General features: G+C 35.4%; 1 non-coding gene across 1 annotated transcript; it reads left to right on the plus strand.

Annotated features, from left to right (window-relative positions):
• Positions 1-8,758: 8,758 nt before the first annotated feature.
• Positions 8,759-8,832, plus strand: Trnan-guu (transfer RNA asparagine (anticodon GUU)). Its single transcript has one exon. It is a non-coding gene; the product is annotated as a tRNA-Asn (tRNA).
• Positions 8,833-17,468: the final 8,636 nt, after the last annotated feature.

Genomic DNA, 17,468 nt, shown 5'->3' on the forward strand with positions numbered 1-17,468 from the left:
GAAGTTACTCTGCCTTATCATATGTATATGATTATGTTTACACTATAAATTTAATCGGATAGGTTGTCAAACGTTTGGTATCAAAGCTGATATTTGTATATTGTTGTAATATTAATGAATTAATAACTTATATCACAAAAAGGTTGAATTACAAATATACATGCTAGATGATCTAAGACAAGAAACCTTTTGATTTGTGAAATGCATTCCTTTTCTTCTCATAATTTTCTTTATACATGCTACCTGCCTTTCTACTAATATGCACACATTTGTCCAGGTGGTAACAAAGTTACGAAAGCGGATTACCTCTAGATTTGCGACAATATACAAAATACTTTAATTGATAATTAATTAAATTTTTCATTTCATTTTCTGAACAATTTAACAAAAAAGTTTTTTTTAATATAAACAACAATATTTACTGAAAAAAGCATCCCTAAACCATGCAGGATTGCACATTTTTGAAAAATAAAATAACTTTTTCAGTCATCCAAAACATGCTCTATTGATTCCTTTTCTTTTGCACAAAACGTAAATGAATAATTGTCTAGAAAATTTCTTTATTTTTGACACAAATTTTATGATTGATACGATATTGTAGCCAGTGTAATTTTGTATCCTTTGTAATAGTAAACACATTTTATTGATTGTATTCCACTCTTCTTGGGAGATATTGAATTGTTTATCACACTTCTTATGACCTGTAGATTTTTCGTCAGTATGATAAAAAAACAACAACATTGGTTTAGTTTTATTTTTTTCTTACTCTTTTTAAAATATATTAAAGGAGCTATATGTTAGGAATATTATAAGTTCTTGAACTTTTATAAAACTTTTTTCATCTTCTCAAAACAAAAAATCAACCGTTTCCAGGATTTGATTACACCCCCCCCCCTCAACATATTCCTTGGTTTTTCAGGTTTTGTAAAGCACATAATGGTCCAAATTCAATAACATTGCTAATGCCAACTTCTGCTCCTATAATAGATTGCCACTTGGCTGTATCAAAGAGAAGTTTATTAATCCATGGCATTTTTAGGCTTGCAATAAAGTTTTCAATATCTACCATATTTAATCCTCCTTTCTCATATTCTTGTGTGACGACTGATTTTTTAACTTTCGCGACAGGACTTCTCCATATTTAAAAAAAGAAGAAGATTATTTGATTTAACTTATCAATGATGTCTTTGGGTGGGTAATGAAATAAACAAGTGTACCAGTTTTGAGATTGCTACAGATTCAAGTAGTGTTATATACCCAATAGGAGAAGGATTTCTTCTTTGCCAATGTTTCAAAAGATTTTGAATAGCAATAATCTTTTCTATCAAAATTTATTTTTACTGTTTCACCTTAATCAACATCAAATTCTATGCCAATAACTTGGAGTTTATCATTGCCTCTATCAATTCTTTATATTCTACCAATTATTTCAATATGTATTTCATTCGTTATCAATATACGAATAATCATCTTATAACCCCCCCCCCCCTCTCGTTTCTACTACCATCAAAACGTGGTCAAAATACGCCTGCGCCCTGGTCAATCCGTTCTTTTCTTTGGCGGACCAGGAATAAAATACAGAGCCTATGAATCTCTCGACAGGTGCTATACAAATTGAGCTACATGTATCTGCTTTCTGGAGTTTGAGTCTGTTTGATTAACACCCTCTGCATTATGATATAGTCAAAAGCATATTCAAATACTGCTATAGATTAGAAAATCTGGTTGAATTCCCATTTTTGAAAGATGCCTTTGTATGTACACTCAAGGATCAAAAGTATTTCCACACTGCTGATTTTCACAATATACGAGGGCTGTTCGATATGTAATGTGTATTGTACCACAGCGCGATAACGCTTTGCACGATTTCGTTGATGATGATACTCTTGAATAGCTCTATTCAATACCTTTCCAACGGTATAAACACGAGCCTTCAGCTCCACATACTTTTAAACTTATAGTCATTTCAATAGAGCCAGTCGTTGACTACTGTTGTAAAAATGGTTGAAAATATTGAAGAAATTAGAGCTTATATGAAAGTTCGCACAAAACTCAGTCATTCGGTAATGCAGATTATTACTGAATTGGGGGAAGTTTATGGGTCTGATAAGGTATCTTATGAGACAGTTCGTAGGTGGAGAATGAAATTTCTGACTGGCACAGAGTCCGTCAAAGATTACAGCAAATCTGACCGACCTGTGACTGTAACAGGCAAGGCAAATGTCTCAAAAGTCAGGGAAATAATTGAAAGTGATGGTAGATACACGATTAGTGATATTGCCAAAACTGTTGGCATATCGCTATCGCGGGTGAATTTCATTTTGAAGCGTATTTTGAAAGTACGAAAGATTTCTGCCAGATGGATACCGCATATATTGACAGATGCCCCAAAACGGGTACGAGTACAAACCGTTAAGCAATTGCTCAAAATGTTTCCCAAATTCAATAAAAGACAATTAGCAAACATTGAACATTACTGGTGAAGAAACATGAGTTCACTATTTCGAACCAGTAAGAAAAATTGGAAACAAAATATGGCTAACTAAACACGGTAGAAGACCTGTATTTGCCAAAAGAACCATAAGCACAAAGAACATTTTTTATTGCATATTCTTCTCATGTGATGGTATAGCCGTACAAATTCCGGTGCCGAAGGGCAAAAGTGTTACAGGTCGGTATTACCGAGATGTTATACTAAAGAAGCTCAAGAAATATTATCATAAACGACGCCCTGTGTCAGGATTTAGGCATGTTCGTCTACTTCATGATAATGCTCCATCACATACATCTGATCTTGTGAAGCAATATTTGAAGTCGGAGAATGTTACCGTCTTGCCACACCCACCATACTCTCCAGATCTAGCCCCATGCGACTTTTTCCAAAACTTCAAAAAACAAAAACAAGTTCTTATCTGGTCGTCGTTACAAGTTCCGACAAAGGTCTACGTAAATCAGCGTACCGTGATGCATTTCAGAAATGGATCAAGAGATTGAAATTATGTATTTAAAACCGCGGAGAATACTTTGAAGGGATGTAATGTTCATTTCACTATTTCAGTCGAATGCTTTTGAGATATCGTACAATGTACAATACACATTACATATCGAACAGCCCTCGTATTCATGACAACTTTCATATTTTAAGAACTTCACCAAAAGAAAATTAATGTTATCATTATGAAATTTTCAGAATATATGTAGAATTCACTCAAGATTCATGACAAATGGTCTTTTTTTTTTTTTTTTATCTTTTATTTAAAATGCTTTTTTCATAATGCAAATATACATCATAACAATCATAATGCATATCATACATCAGAAAAATTCATTTCATATAATGCATACATACATCAGAAAACTTTATTTCATATAATGCATACATAATAATAATCGTAATGCATTTCATAATGCATATCATGCACCAAAAAATTGTACATACGTCATATTAATCATAGTGTATTTCATAAATACACGGGGAAAAAAATCACATGCATCAGAAAAGAAATCACAAAAATTCATTTCATAAAGCATCACAATAATCATAGAAATTATGAAATTTCATAATGCATATCAAAAATTCATTTCACAATGCCTATCTATCAGAATATATTCATTTGAGAATTACAAACAGTTTCATGCAATCTTATAAAAGTCGTGTCTATTCTTGCCAATATTGGCAACTACCATATTCTGAATAAGAAGTTCATTTTCAAGCTTATGTAGGAGATCTTGCTCCGACGTTTTCTCTTTCTGTAGTCTGCATTTCATTTTATATTTATATATATAAAAAAAAATATAAAGTTATTCAAAAGGGATGTTTTTTCGCTGATTTCATTATAATATACGAGTAAAATAGTTTTCCATGAAATTTCAAACTTCAAAAAGAAGCTAATTTTCTCCCAAATATGCTTAACAATTTTGCATTTAAAAAAAAGATGTTTTATGTCTTCATCTACATTGCTATCCCTCACATGATGGCGACACATCTTTGTTCCATTTACTTACATACAGTATATATTATTGTTCAAAGTACCATTAAGTAGTTTATAGTTAAATTCTGATATTCTTTTTTCATACATTTTTATTTTTTATTTTTGTACTATATACATTTTTCCAACTAGAATAACTGATATTAAAACATTTTTCCATCTATTTTCATACATTTATTTTTGTGATATATACATTTTTCCAACTAGAATAACTGATATTAAAACATTTTTCCATCTATTTTCATACAATAATGGTTTTTGAAACTTCATATCTATAAACACCGAGTAGTAAAATTTACTTTTAATATTTTTAGCTGATTTTACATCATTTTAAAACAAAAAATGTACATCAGATTTTTTTTAATTATTCATATTTATATTAATGTATTTTGAATAATTGGTCAATTTTTCTTTATAGATTTTAATTGCCCTTTTAAGCAAAATATATTCACAAAAAATGTTTTTTTCTCTCTCAATTTTTCTGTAAAGTACATTATAGTATGTATTTAGCCATGTTCATAAAAAATATATTTAACTAAGGAACTCGTCTCTCTTTAAAAGTTTTATGTTCAGTGGCTTTTTTTTGGATCTATTAAAAGCTGAAAATATATTTCCATAGAAAGGGGGGAGATTTAACATTTTGAAAAAGTTTGAATCTAGAAAGTTATACTCAGACGTTTTTAAAACATCAGAAATAGAGATATTATATTGCTGCAAAATATTATTGAGTGTTCTATGTGTAACACTTTCTACATATAATATTCTACTTATCCATGATGCTTTGGCAACATAAAATTTACTTTCAATATCAATGGTACCAATATATGTACATCCTTGCTCAGTTTTGCCTAAATGTATTTCTTTTAATTCTGTCTCGTTTTTTTCAAATAAAGTTAAATATCAACTTTGAAACATTTTTGAAAAATTTATCTTTAGGGTTTTCTAAAATAAAAGCATTCTGTAGTATTTTAGAGATTACCAGTGTATTAATATAATTGTGTAAATAGAGTTGCGCCCCTTATTGTATGGCAGCGCTCAACGGTTGCTCCTACAAAAAAATGTAGTTTTTGTACAAAACAGTGGATTTGGGGTGAAATGTCTGATCACATTGGTGGGCCTAAACTTTGAGATGCATTATGGACACTTTACAAGAGTTTGAATTGTGATAATGAAGGAATTTACCGAGACAAATTGTCAGACTTCTCTCCACAGGCACTTGTTTCATACATGAGTCCCCCCTCCTTAATAATTATTAAGGAGGGGGGACTCATGTATGAAACAAGTGCCTGTGTTTCGCTGTACTGATGTGAAGGTTTCATTGATGTAGCAGGCGCGTAGTCAGGCGTACGTTTGTACGCACAAACGTCCACATCATTTTTGCAACAACAAAAAAGGGGGGGGGGGGAGATCAGTCAATTACTTGGTCTGTCTAAACCAGTTAACCACTCTAGCTGACTGTTTTAAACCGGATATTCTAGGTCAATACCATACGTGTTTGTTTTGGTCTAAAATTGTTTGTAGTGAGTTCGTCATACAACGATATTGGACAGATCCTTTCTCATTTTTGAGATTTTACAAGTGTTTGTCCGTATTTCGTACAAAAACAGAACAGACTTCGAATACATCATGGCTGCGTAACAAATTTTATAAAGTGTACGAAAAATGCGTTCAGGAGGGTCGAATATACACATCGAAATCGTGTAAAATTTACCAGCTTCCGGGGGCTTCGCCCCCTAGACCCATTGGGGGCCGCCCCATGCCTACTCGGGCGTCCACATCAAAAGTACCCTGGCTACGCCCCTGTGAAAGATGCAAAGAAGCTGCGCAAGAAAACTGAAACTAAGCACATTGCAAATAATGAAGATCTTACCAAATATCGTGACCGTCTTCTCTACCTGTGTAGGTAGCTCTGTCGAGAACACAACTTAAAGCAGGCATGGACATCAAATGGTAAGATCAGCGCGGCGTCCGTGACAATGGGGATAGGACTTACGCGGTCCGGAAGGAGTCGGACCTGGTCCCCTTTGGTCACGTGATGAAAGAGAGTGACTCTACATAGACCACTGTGGTCTGTGGCACATACATCGTGCACCGCCTAACGTGTGTAATCAGGCGCGGATCCAGAAATTTTTTCCAGGGGGGGGGTCGAACCTTTTATAATAACAGTCAACTCATTTTTCTTATAAATCGTTATATTGTAATTTTTTTTATCTTTGCAATTCCAGGGGGGGGGGGGTTCTGGACCCCCCCCCCCCCCCTCTAGATCCGCGCATGGTAATGTTCTATTCATACCAGCTTATAATGTCTGACAACTCATGTTCTTTGTTGATTTATGCATACAAACATTAATAATAACTATATTATACTGTCAATGCTTCTAGCGATGTAGGCCTACCTATATCCCATTAGTTAGTGTTAATTAGTGTTAACACCTTACAAGTATAAAGTTTAAGTAATCTTTTACCCTTACCACAATATTTTGCACCCATATCATCAGCAATGTTCTCAAATTCCATTCTCCTGTATACATATTTGTTGTTAATTTTTCTTCTTTCATTTTTCTTTACTTTTTCATTTTCATCTTTGTCATGCAACAAGGGCAAATTACATTTACAATTCAAAGTTAATTCAATGAAACGGATTAATATCAGTTGCTACAACTTGTTTCCGAATCCTGTATACATACTTATTGTGTAAAACTTATACATTACCAATTTTGATGCACCAGATGCGCATTTCGACAAACAATATCTCGTCAGTGATGCTCAAGCCGAACTTTTGGGAATCCGAAATAACAATAAACTTGTGAGAGATAAAAGAAAAAACAGAGCGCAAAAGATCAGAGCTATGCATGAGGGAGATAATCCTTAATTTTGAAATAAATTTCTAAATTTTATCACAGCTATTAAATATACATCTGTGTATATATGTTGACTTATCCAAATGAAAAAGAAAAGTTTAGACTAATTATTGCGCATTTTCCAAATATTGTAAGATTCCGCCTTTTCCAAACACTCAGTATTTTTAAGATTCATGACAAATGTTACTTTTAGTGTTATTATATATATATATATATATATATATATATATATATTGTGGGTCGATTTATGAATTACGAGGTAGACTTTTTAAAATGCTTATTAATATAATATGAAAAATGCAAGATTAAGTTCAAAATAAAGTTCTTACAACATGATTATCCTAGTGAATGTTAAAAACTGTAACATATATAGAAAAAATAACAACATCAAACTAAATCTAGGTGATTATGCAAGATTTATGAAATTTTTAAGAGTGATAGCTGTAGTAGAAATAGTTTTATCAGTACTTTAAAAATAATATAATTCAATGAATTATATAGCGAAAATTAGCAATGCGGAAATACTTTTGATTGATTGATTGATTGAATATTTTTTAACGTCCCTCTCGAGAATCTTTCACTCATATGGAGACGTTCCCATTGCCGGTGAAGGGCTTCAAAATTTATGCCTATGCTCGGCGTTTACGGCCTTTGAGCAGGGAGGGATCGTTATCGTGCCGCACCTGCTGTGACACGGGACCTCAGTTTTTGCGGTCTCATCCGAAGGACCGTCCCATTTAGTCGCCTCTTACGACAAGCAAGGGGGTACTGAGGACCTATTCTAACCCGGATCATACTTTTGACCCTTTTATACAGCGAACAGTTGTAATATGTACGTGGCAAACAAAATATCTTGGTATATTCCTCAATTGCAAAACAATTTAATATTTTAATCTTAATGGAAATATCATGTCACTGGACAAGAGTAATTTTGATCTACAATTGAAAAAAATGCTATCATTCAGATTAGAAATGTACTTGAAAGATGGCAAGCTTGTCACAAAATTCTTTTGCATGTTACAGTGATGAATATCTTCAATTAATAATTAATTTCTTTCTTTCTTCTTCTTCTTTTCTCCCTCGGCCTCTCTTTCCTTTATATATTCGAACATTTATGAAGGCCAGTTCCATTTGTTTACTTGTTAACCATATATTGTGCAGTGACTCAGGACTTCCTTAATTGTTCAATGTAATTATGTTGTCCCTAAATCCAGTATGCGTGTATGTCACTATGTCTCAATTCATGTTAACTAGGGTCTATGTCGTTTCCTATTTGGGCTCTGAATTAGAAATAAATCTATTATTCTATTAATTACTTATGAATTTTATCATCTATGCTGATTACAAGATTAGACCAGGGACCTATATACTATATACTTAGTATATCAGGGCCGTAAATTACATGGAGGCGGAGGAGGCAGCTGCCTCCTCCAACTTTTGAGCCAAAAAAATTTAAAATTTAAAGTTCATTAGAATTTATGTTGTTTCCAATAACTAAGAACATGATACCTCCCTTAAAAAGCATTCCAAATCTTTCTTTTAGAATGAGTTAGTCAAGTAACATCTTAGAAGGCCCTAGAATCAAGGATTTTGCACGAAACGTGTTCAGTGTGCACAAAATGTGCTCAGCGTCCCGCCTAATTTCCTGCCTCCTCCAAATTGAAGGTTAATTTACGGCCCTGGTATATAGGTCCCTGATTAGACCCACATGTAATCATGAGTGTTTTATCTGTGTGTAAATTTTACATAAATAATTATAATTTAAAAAAAAAATGATACTGTTCGCGTGGGAAGGGGAGGTCAAACAATTTATTAACTGTACGCTAAAAGTGTCGACACCCTTTCCTGTTATCGTGCATGGGATATGTTTAAACACCCGAACAGCTTATAAACTTCGGATATGTCAATTGTCTCTGTGGCGCAATCGGTTAGCGCGTTCGGCTGTTAACCGAAAGGTTGGTGGTTCGAGCCCACCCAGGGACGCGTCAATTTTTTTTTTTAAAGGCAGAAGTAAATATTTTCACTGAGGCCAGACATGTAGCCTTTATGTACACAAGTGCACCATTAAAAAATAATCTGCATATCAACACCAGATTTATAGATAAGATAAGTTTATTCCAATTTTGGGCCCAGAGGGCATAACAGTAAGACAGTTTATAAAGAAGGAAATTCAAAAAAGAAAGAAAGTTTACAACATTAACTACAGGTTACATAGACTGCAAACTGCATGTGGATGCAGCATGTTGGGGAAACAAGTACATACATATATGAATTGTTAATCATGTGTATACACAAGTAAATGGACAGTATCAGTATTATACCAATATATGAATAATAAACTATAATGATTTTTGCAGTTTTAAAGCATCACTTCTTTTTCTGAAAGTTTGCACTAAATATTCATTCAATTTGACAATTACTGGTTTGTCTTCATTAATCATCAACCAAGTAAATTTGTCCTTATTTGTTATTTATATGTTACATAGCCCTGAATCAGTTGGTCATTTAGCCAGATTCCATTCCCAAAGTTACCTTGGCTGCCCTACCGAGATGCATCTAACAAACAAAAGTAGCTTTGTCGGTGTTCACCTAAAATCCCGGAAAGATTAATCTCAGATTTCAACATGTTCTCTCTATCTTAGTATTTCACCACTATAATATATTTTGATCTTCTAAACTGTAAAGAATTAAACAAAACTGTATTCTAATTTTGGTTTCAATGTATTGTTTGTTGCAAAATATGTATTTCTATCGCTAATTTTCAAAAACCTACGCTCGCAGTTGACGTAAATCGTAGAATTTATTATATTTTTATTAAAGGCTAGTCATACAAAATGAATTTCATCACCACCCGATCACAGTATGACACTGAGAACGTGGGCATCTAGTAACAATAGTACTACATGTAGATTCTAGTATCAAAAGCTTGTGGTGATTCCGATCATTTATATGAAGAAGAAAAAAAATAAACCAACTTTATTACTGTATTGATCTTGACTTTTATACGACAGACTTTAATAGGAATACCTATAATGTAAATAATTAACTTGTTTTTCAAATTCTTGTACAAACTGAAATACCAAGCTTTGATCCATTTGAGAGATCAGAGTGCAGGGTCCTGATCGATAAGATGACTGCATTTTGTTTAATGATTGATGTCTCGCCTCTGTAAATGGGACAATTTTCCATTGAACCATAAACGTGCAGGAAATACTTCACAGCTTTTGGTTTATTAAGTTCAAATTCAACATACACTGTATATACCTAATACAGTCGAGATCAGTTCAATTTGGATACGGTATATATTTTCAGTTCGACTGAAGGTTAAAGCACATAACGTTTTGAGGGGAGAGACACTAACATTTTAGCTGGGGTTTACAGTATTGTAATATATCGACTGGAAGTTACAGTGCTGTGACGTTTTGTCTAGGGTGTTACAGTATTGTAACGTTTTGTCTGGAGGTGTTACAGTATTGTAACGTTCTGACTGGGGTGTTACAGTTCTGTAACGTTTTGTCTGAGGTAACATAATTGTAACGTTTTGTCTGGGTTTACAGTATTGTAACGTTCTGACTGGGGTGTTACAGTGCTGTAACGTTTTGTCTGGGGTAACAGTGCTGTAACGTTTTGTCTGGGGTAACATTATTGTAACCTTTTCACGGGGGGTGGTGTTACAGTACTGTAACGTTTTGTCTGGGTTGTTACAGTATTGTGACGTTTTGACTGGGGTGACATTATTGTGACGTTTTGACTGGGGTGACATTATTGTAACGTTTTGACTAGGGTGTTACAGTATTGTGACGTTTTGTCTGGGGTGTTACAGTATTGTAACGTTTTGACTGGGGGTTACAATATTGTAACGTATTGACTGGGGGGGGGGTGTTACAGTATTGTAACGTTTTCACGGGGGGTTGTTACAGTATTGTAACGTTTTGACTGGGGATTTGGGGTAACAGTATTGTAACGTTTTGATTGTGGGTTATATTAGTTTTTACTGGGAGTAACATTATTGTAACGTTTTAACTGGGGTAACATTATAGTAACGTTTTGTCTGGGGTGACAGTATTGTAACATTTTGTCTGAGGCCCGGATTACAATACTGTAACGTTTTAACAGGTGTTACAGTATTGTAACGTTTTGTCTGGAGGTGTTACAGTATTGTAACGTTTTGTCTGGGGTTACAGTATTGTAACGTTCTGACTGGGGTGTTACAGTATTGTAACGTTCTGTCTGGGGTTACAGTACTGTAACGTTTTGACTGAGGTGACAGTATTGCCACGTTTTAACTGGGGTAACAGTATTGTAATATATCCACTGGAAGTTACAGTACATTGTATTGTAACGTTTTGTCTGGGGTGTTACAGTATTGTAACCTGCGACTGACTGATCGAACATCCATGGACTATGATTACCATCCCATTATCACCATGAAAACCTGGCTCACAGTGGTTGAAATAACGGTTTTCAGTGAAAGATGCAACAAACCATTAAGATTGAATCATATGTCCCCTTTTATATGGATGTATGGCGTTGTCAGGGTGGGTGTTTTTTTCATGTCGCGGTTTTTGGTTTGTTGAATTGACAAGAATACAATTCCGAGATGCCTTGTTTTAAAAGTAAAAAGTAATTAAACAATCGTGTATACTTCTACCATTCATTTGATGTTGGGCAACTATCTAATATTTGTATTCTGTGTCTTTTATCTTTTCCATCTTGTATAAGACAGTGAGTGAAAGTTGTATTTGTTTTTGTAATGAAATTGACCAAAAAAAAAATATAATAATAAATTGTACATATATTTCAAACATTTTTAGTTGATCCAATGCATTCTTTAAAAGTTAATGAGATCCAGTATATATATGACGTAAACAACTGCTCTTATCTTACAGGGGGTGTATGCTTTATCATCATACAAACTATTTTGTTAACTTTTACATTTTGTTCAAACATCCCCCCATAAATATTACATGAACCATTTCTCGATAATTTTGTTTATTTAACATTATAGAAAGTAGTACTGAATACTACTTCAAAAACACGCGTTTACAACCTTCGATCCTCCCCTAACAACAGTCGAAGTTTTCTCGCTATTGTTCATACTAAAACGGAAAGACGAATTGTTTTGTAAGGTGAGAAGTTCGTTCCAATCTACTATTTCATCATGATGACAATTGTTATTGGTTGACCTGTTCAGAAAGCTCTCTAGAGATAGCGGGGAGCTTGGGTTGTTGTGGAACTGACGCTTTATCCAAGGCTTGTGCTTTAAGGTTATTTTGCTGTTGCTTCGGTGCTTTGCAGGTTTTTCGCAAAGTTTCCATAGATTTTCTATTCTTTTTGAACGAAAATCTAGAGCGAGGTTTTTGTTGTCGGGTAAAAATGGTTCTCTTTTTGAAACTGGCATCTGCATCTTGTACTGCATATAGTTTCTCGAGCTTTCGCGTGAGCTTGCACTACTCTTCGTCACTTCCGTGTTTAACGTCACAATTTTGTGTTGATCTTGGCTTTGGTACAGAGTATGTCGGTAGTTTTTAACTTCAGACTCTTCGTTTCGGAAGATAACTGGCAATTTACGAATGCTCAGACTAATATCGTGTGCGTTTTCCAATGAGTCACCACCAGTTTTTATCACAGGGACCCTTTCGCTGTCACAGATTTTTTCGGGAGAAGTTGTGCGTTTATCACTGTCTTTGTCTGAATTCAGTCTGTTATACGATTCACAAGAACCTCTTTCAACATCTTTTATAATTGCTGCACAGGTTGCATGCAGCTCTTTCAGAACATTTCTAGTGATTTTCGGTTTCGAATTCCATGCTATCAGCCTACTCAATCTGTCACCATCATGAAATGTATCATTCGAACCTTCCTTTAAATCTTTAATTTCTTGAGGAATATCACTACTAACTACTGTTCCGGAACTCCCCGGAATGACTTCTCCTTTTACACGTTCTTCCTGGACATGGATTCCATGCACTGACTTTGGTCGAGGGCGCTCCTGTTTCTGCTGTGTCATTTGCCCATTGCTGTCCTTTTTAACTCCACTGTCTTTTATTTGAGCTGTATATGGTTTAGATGAACTACTATTCGGCTCTGGTCGTCTGGTTCGTGCCCACTGGTCATAATGTTCAATGTCTACAGCTACTTTAGCGTCTAAATCTACGAATTTTCTGCTCCATGTGCTATTTTCTAGTTGTCTTTTATTTGTTTTCAGTAATTCCCCGATAGTTAGGCTGGATGGTTCTTCATTCCGAGAGAATGAAACTGATGACTCCTGTCTTCGACTCGATTCAAAAGTTTGTCGACCGTTGTCGGAATCCCTGGACTTACCGTTGTCACGTGACACTCCGTCACACGACGGAACATCGGTATCAGCATTGTCATTTCTTGCCATTTTACTTGATACATTTCTGGAATTAAAGCTTGCGCTGCCAATTTTTAGTGAATGTCTTGCGAAAGAATTCTCAAAAGCATCCATATTTTGATACTGTAAATATTCTTCTATACCAGACCAAAAGCTGGGAGGAAATATTGACAATGATCTTCACACAGGACCAAAAGTCTACATTATGTCGTGTTGTGTCCACAGCACTGGTACACGTTCAGCGACAAAGGCAGTTGTTACTCGTGGTTTCGTAATTATTCCGAGCCGCCTACTGATAGAAACAAACTCCACATCCATGGAACTTTGATTAATAATTCAATTTTGAAGGATCGACCTTCAATGGCGACTGAAAAAAATACTGAGTAAACTAGTGATGCATCGTTCGGTCGCTCACAAAATGAGAGTCTTTGAAATCACAGATCAGGGAGACACCTCCCCACGATATATCAATATTATTTACCGCCTTGATAGTTTCTAAATTACAAGCACATCAATCGCGTACACTTTGATATAAAATGCTAGTTATATAGAGATACTGAGCTTTATGATTTTATTATGCTTTGACATATCAATTGAAGTCTATGCTTTGACATATCAATTGAAGTCTGGTTTCCTATACTGAAAGTCTCTATTTAAAGGGTGAGTATTAAAACGAACAATCTAAAATGATTTATTGGTTGTTTGTGTTTAATAGAAATGTTTAAAAGGTACGTAAACATTTTGTTTAACATTATATGAAACGAGCAAATTACCTTCATTACTTAACAATGAGTCATGCTAAAGACTTCGGTTTCTATAACTTAAAAATCCTCCCCATTTTGATTTTGGTAGAAATACATGTATATTATCCCATCTGTCATTGAAGTATTTAAATAGATAAACGGGCGAGTATACGCCAGTTCACAAAATTAAATCTGGAATTATTTCATTTGCTTTCACGAAATATATTATTCCAGTTCTCATTAAAGTAAAAATATGAAAGATAAATGGACGAATATACGTCAGCTCATGCACAATGGAATATGGAATTATTTCATTTGCGCTTCACGACCCACACAACGAAATATGGACACATAATCAAAGCATGTACCCCCGCGTTTTAAACCTATCAAAATAACATTCACTTCAAATAAAAAGAAAGATGCTTTAAAACAACAGCAGAGGCCTACCCGGTATGCTGAGCGATGGCAAAACATCGTCTACCAGCTTTAGATTTTTTTTTAAAAGTGCTCTAAATGACTGTCTTTTAATCTTACGAAAAATAAATTGATGGTATAGCTTTCCGCAATTATAAATTCCCGGTCGAAATCAATCACATTAAGGATGTTTGCCAGATTGAACTACTTGTGATTTCACATTCAGGCAACATAACAAAACAATTTATAAAATCCTCATACATAGTCAACATTTCCGTAGTTTTAAGTGGTAACCTTCACATCGTGTAATTCCTCATTTTATACAATGCTCAGGACGAGAGGGCTGGTAACATTCACGGATACCCGGAAACCATTTCTGTCATGTATAATCTATTACCATTGGCGGTATTTCAAATACTACTAATCAATATCATGAAAATCAGGATAAACACAGTACTTTTCTCCCTAGATCTCCACAATGCACAAAATCTACCATCTTTTTACATTTAACAACTCCGGATCCAGAATTTTCTTTGTACAGAAAGTATTCAACTATAGTCGTACTGCATAAAGGGTACCAATTCATATAAAACGCCCAGGAACTCAATTCATTTTGAAAATGTCTAAGGACCCAATCTAAAATATATTCTGGAATGCAATTCACAAAATGTCAAAGTGACTAAATCCACTAAATGTTCACGCTCCCAATCCACAATACGTCAAGGGAATCAATTCACAAAACGTTCAGGGATCCGATGTACAAAATGTTCAGGAACAAAATTCACAAAACGTTCAGGAGGTCAATTACAAAACGTACAGGGAATAAATCCACAAAATGCCCAAGGACTCAATCCAGAAAACGTCTAAGTCCAGGGTCTCAATCTAAATCACAGGGACCGGTTGCGGTAGCTCAGTGGTAGAGCGTTCGCTTCGTAGCCGGGAGGTCGTGAGTTCGAGTCCCGCTCATGCCAAGACCGCGTCAAACCTATGACGTTATCATAGGTAGTGATAGCACCTTCGCCAAACTCTCGGCATTTAGAAGTAAAAATCATTCGTCTTTCGGATATGACCTTAAAAACGGAGGTCCCGTGTTGCGGCAAGCATTGGCACGACTGCTACGGCCGTAAGCGCTAGGCATAGGTCTAATTTTGTGGTACTTCACCTAGAGCTGTTGGCGTCTCAATAAGCGTGAAGAATTCTCGACGGGACGTAAAAACAATCAATCAACCAATTCACAGAAATTAAATCTGTCCGAACAGGACTTATACCCCCAGCTAAGCACAACACAAACTGGGCAGACTCGGGACCTCTAGTTCCGTTTGTTTGACCTAATGGATAGGGATCATTCTCACTCCACGACAAGTCTGTGCGTGTGGTGCCCCCAGATGTTTACGAGATTGGTCACCGTTCGTTATCTTTACCTTTTCAGTGTTCATATATCCCCGAAACTCAGATTACAGAGGCATAAGAACCACAAAACATCTTAACTGGACTGAAGAACCACAAAACATCTTAACTGGACTGAAGAACCACAAAACATCTTAACTGGACTGAAGAACCACAAACCATCTTAACTGGACTGAAGAACCACAACACATCTTAACTGGACTGAAGAACCACAAAACATCTTAACTGGACTGAGGAAAGTACTTCCTACACCCCTACCAACGTTTGCTGGGGATATAGTTATTCCTTTTACCTATTTTTCCCCATGAATAGTCAGTCCTACAATGCAATGTTACTTTATGCTTTTCAGTCTACTTTTTACAAACGGACATGTGTCCAGAATACAAGAGGGGCGTTGTCTTTGGCAACTGGGCCTATAGCAATGCAGGAAAAACATCCAAAAAGTGACAAATTGCAACAAGCAGATATGGAAGATACCAAGGATAACTAGAACTGTCCCCCGCGGGGCACACTATATTGGATAAAACAGACTTCTTCAGATCAAACCAGAAGTTGTCTAATCAAATGGTCATCTAGTATATTATTTTATTGAAAATGTTACATTACATTACATTAGTCCTCTTCGCTCCTTGTGAAGCATAGGGCCGCTACAGTCGTTCTCCACCTCACTCTGTTTTGGGCTGTTCTTTTTGCCTCATTCCAGGTCTTTCCAATATTCTCCAGCTCTTTCATTTTTGTTCTTTTCCAACAGTGCAGTGGTCGTCCTCGTTTCCTGTGTCCCTGTGGATTCCAATCCAGTGCCTCTCTGGTGATGCTATTTTGGGGTTTTCTCCATGTGCAGCCTATCCATTGCCATGCTCTTCTTTTTATTTGAATTGCTGTTGTTTCCTGACCAGTGCGCTCTAATAGTTGTTCGTTTGTAATTTTCATTGACCACCAAACCTTCCATATCTGTCTTAAGCATTTGTTGTTAAATACCTGGATTTTTTGTTATAGTCCCGCTGTTAGTCTCCAGGTTTCACATTCGTAAAATAGCACTGATTTCACATTAGTGTTGAATATTCTTATCTTTGTGTTCTCACTGAGCGCATTAGATCTCTATACAGGCTTAAGCATTGCGAAGGCTTGACGGGCTTTACTTATTCTGGCATTGATGTCCTCGTCTGTGCCACCGGTCTGAATTGGTCCACTTCTTCCACTCCAATTGAAAATGTTGCTTACACAAAAATCAATCAGATATTTCGGGTGATGCTCAATATAAACACTATACAAATCAATAGGATTTTCAGAGAATTTTATAGTTTATTATATTTTCTCTAAATTTGGTTTAAAAATTGCTAGAGTAGGACCCCCCCCCCCCCCCCCGAAAATGTACATACATTCACTATAAATCAAAATGTAACGTACATAAAAGTTATTCTATCTTAATAAACAAGAGTACCGCAAACGGTACAATGTACGCCCGTCGGACAGTGAAATTCAACCTGGAAGCATATTGTGCACTCTGAATTGATACAACACACATTCTGAATAGAAAAGCCTTAAAGTGGGTCATGGTGCACCAATCCATCTGACATGTGAACTGATTATGTATTTCTCCGAGAGTGAGGTTGAAACAAAATGTTGGTGCAATATCTATCTATGATGGTAAAAAGTCCAGAAAACCATTTGATCTGCTTTTAGCCCTAAAGTAGGTC

The sequence above is a fragment of the Ostrea edulis genome, chromosome 1, assembly GCF_947568905.1.
Source record: "Ostrea edulis chromosome 1, xbOstEdul1.1, whole genome shotgun sequence".
Lineage (NCBI taxonomy): Eukaryota > Metazoa > Mollusca > Bivalvia > Ostreida > Ostreidae > Ostrea > Ostrea edulis.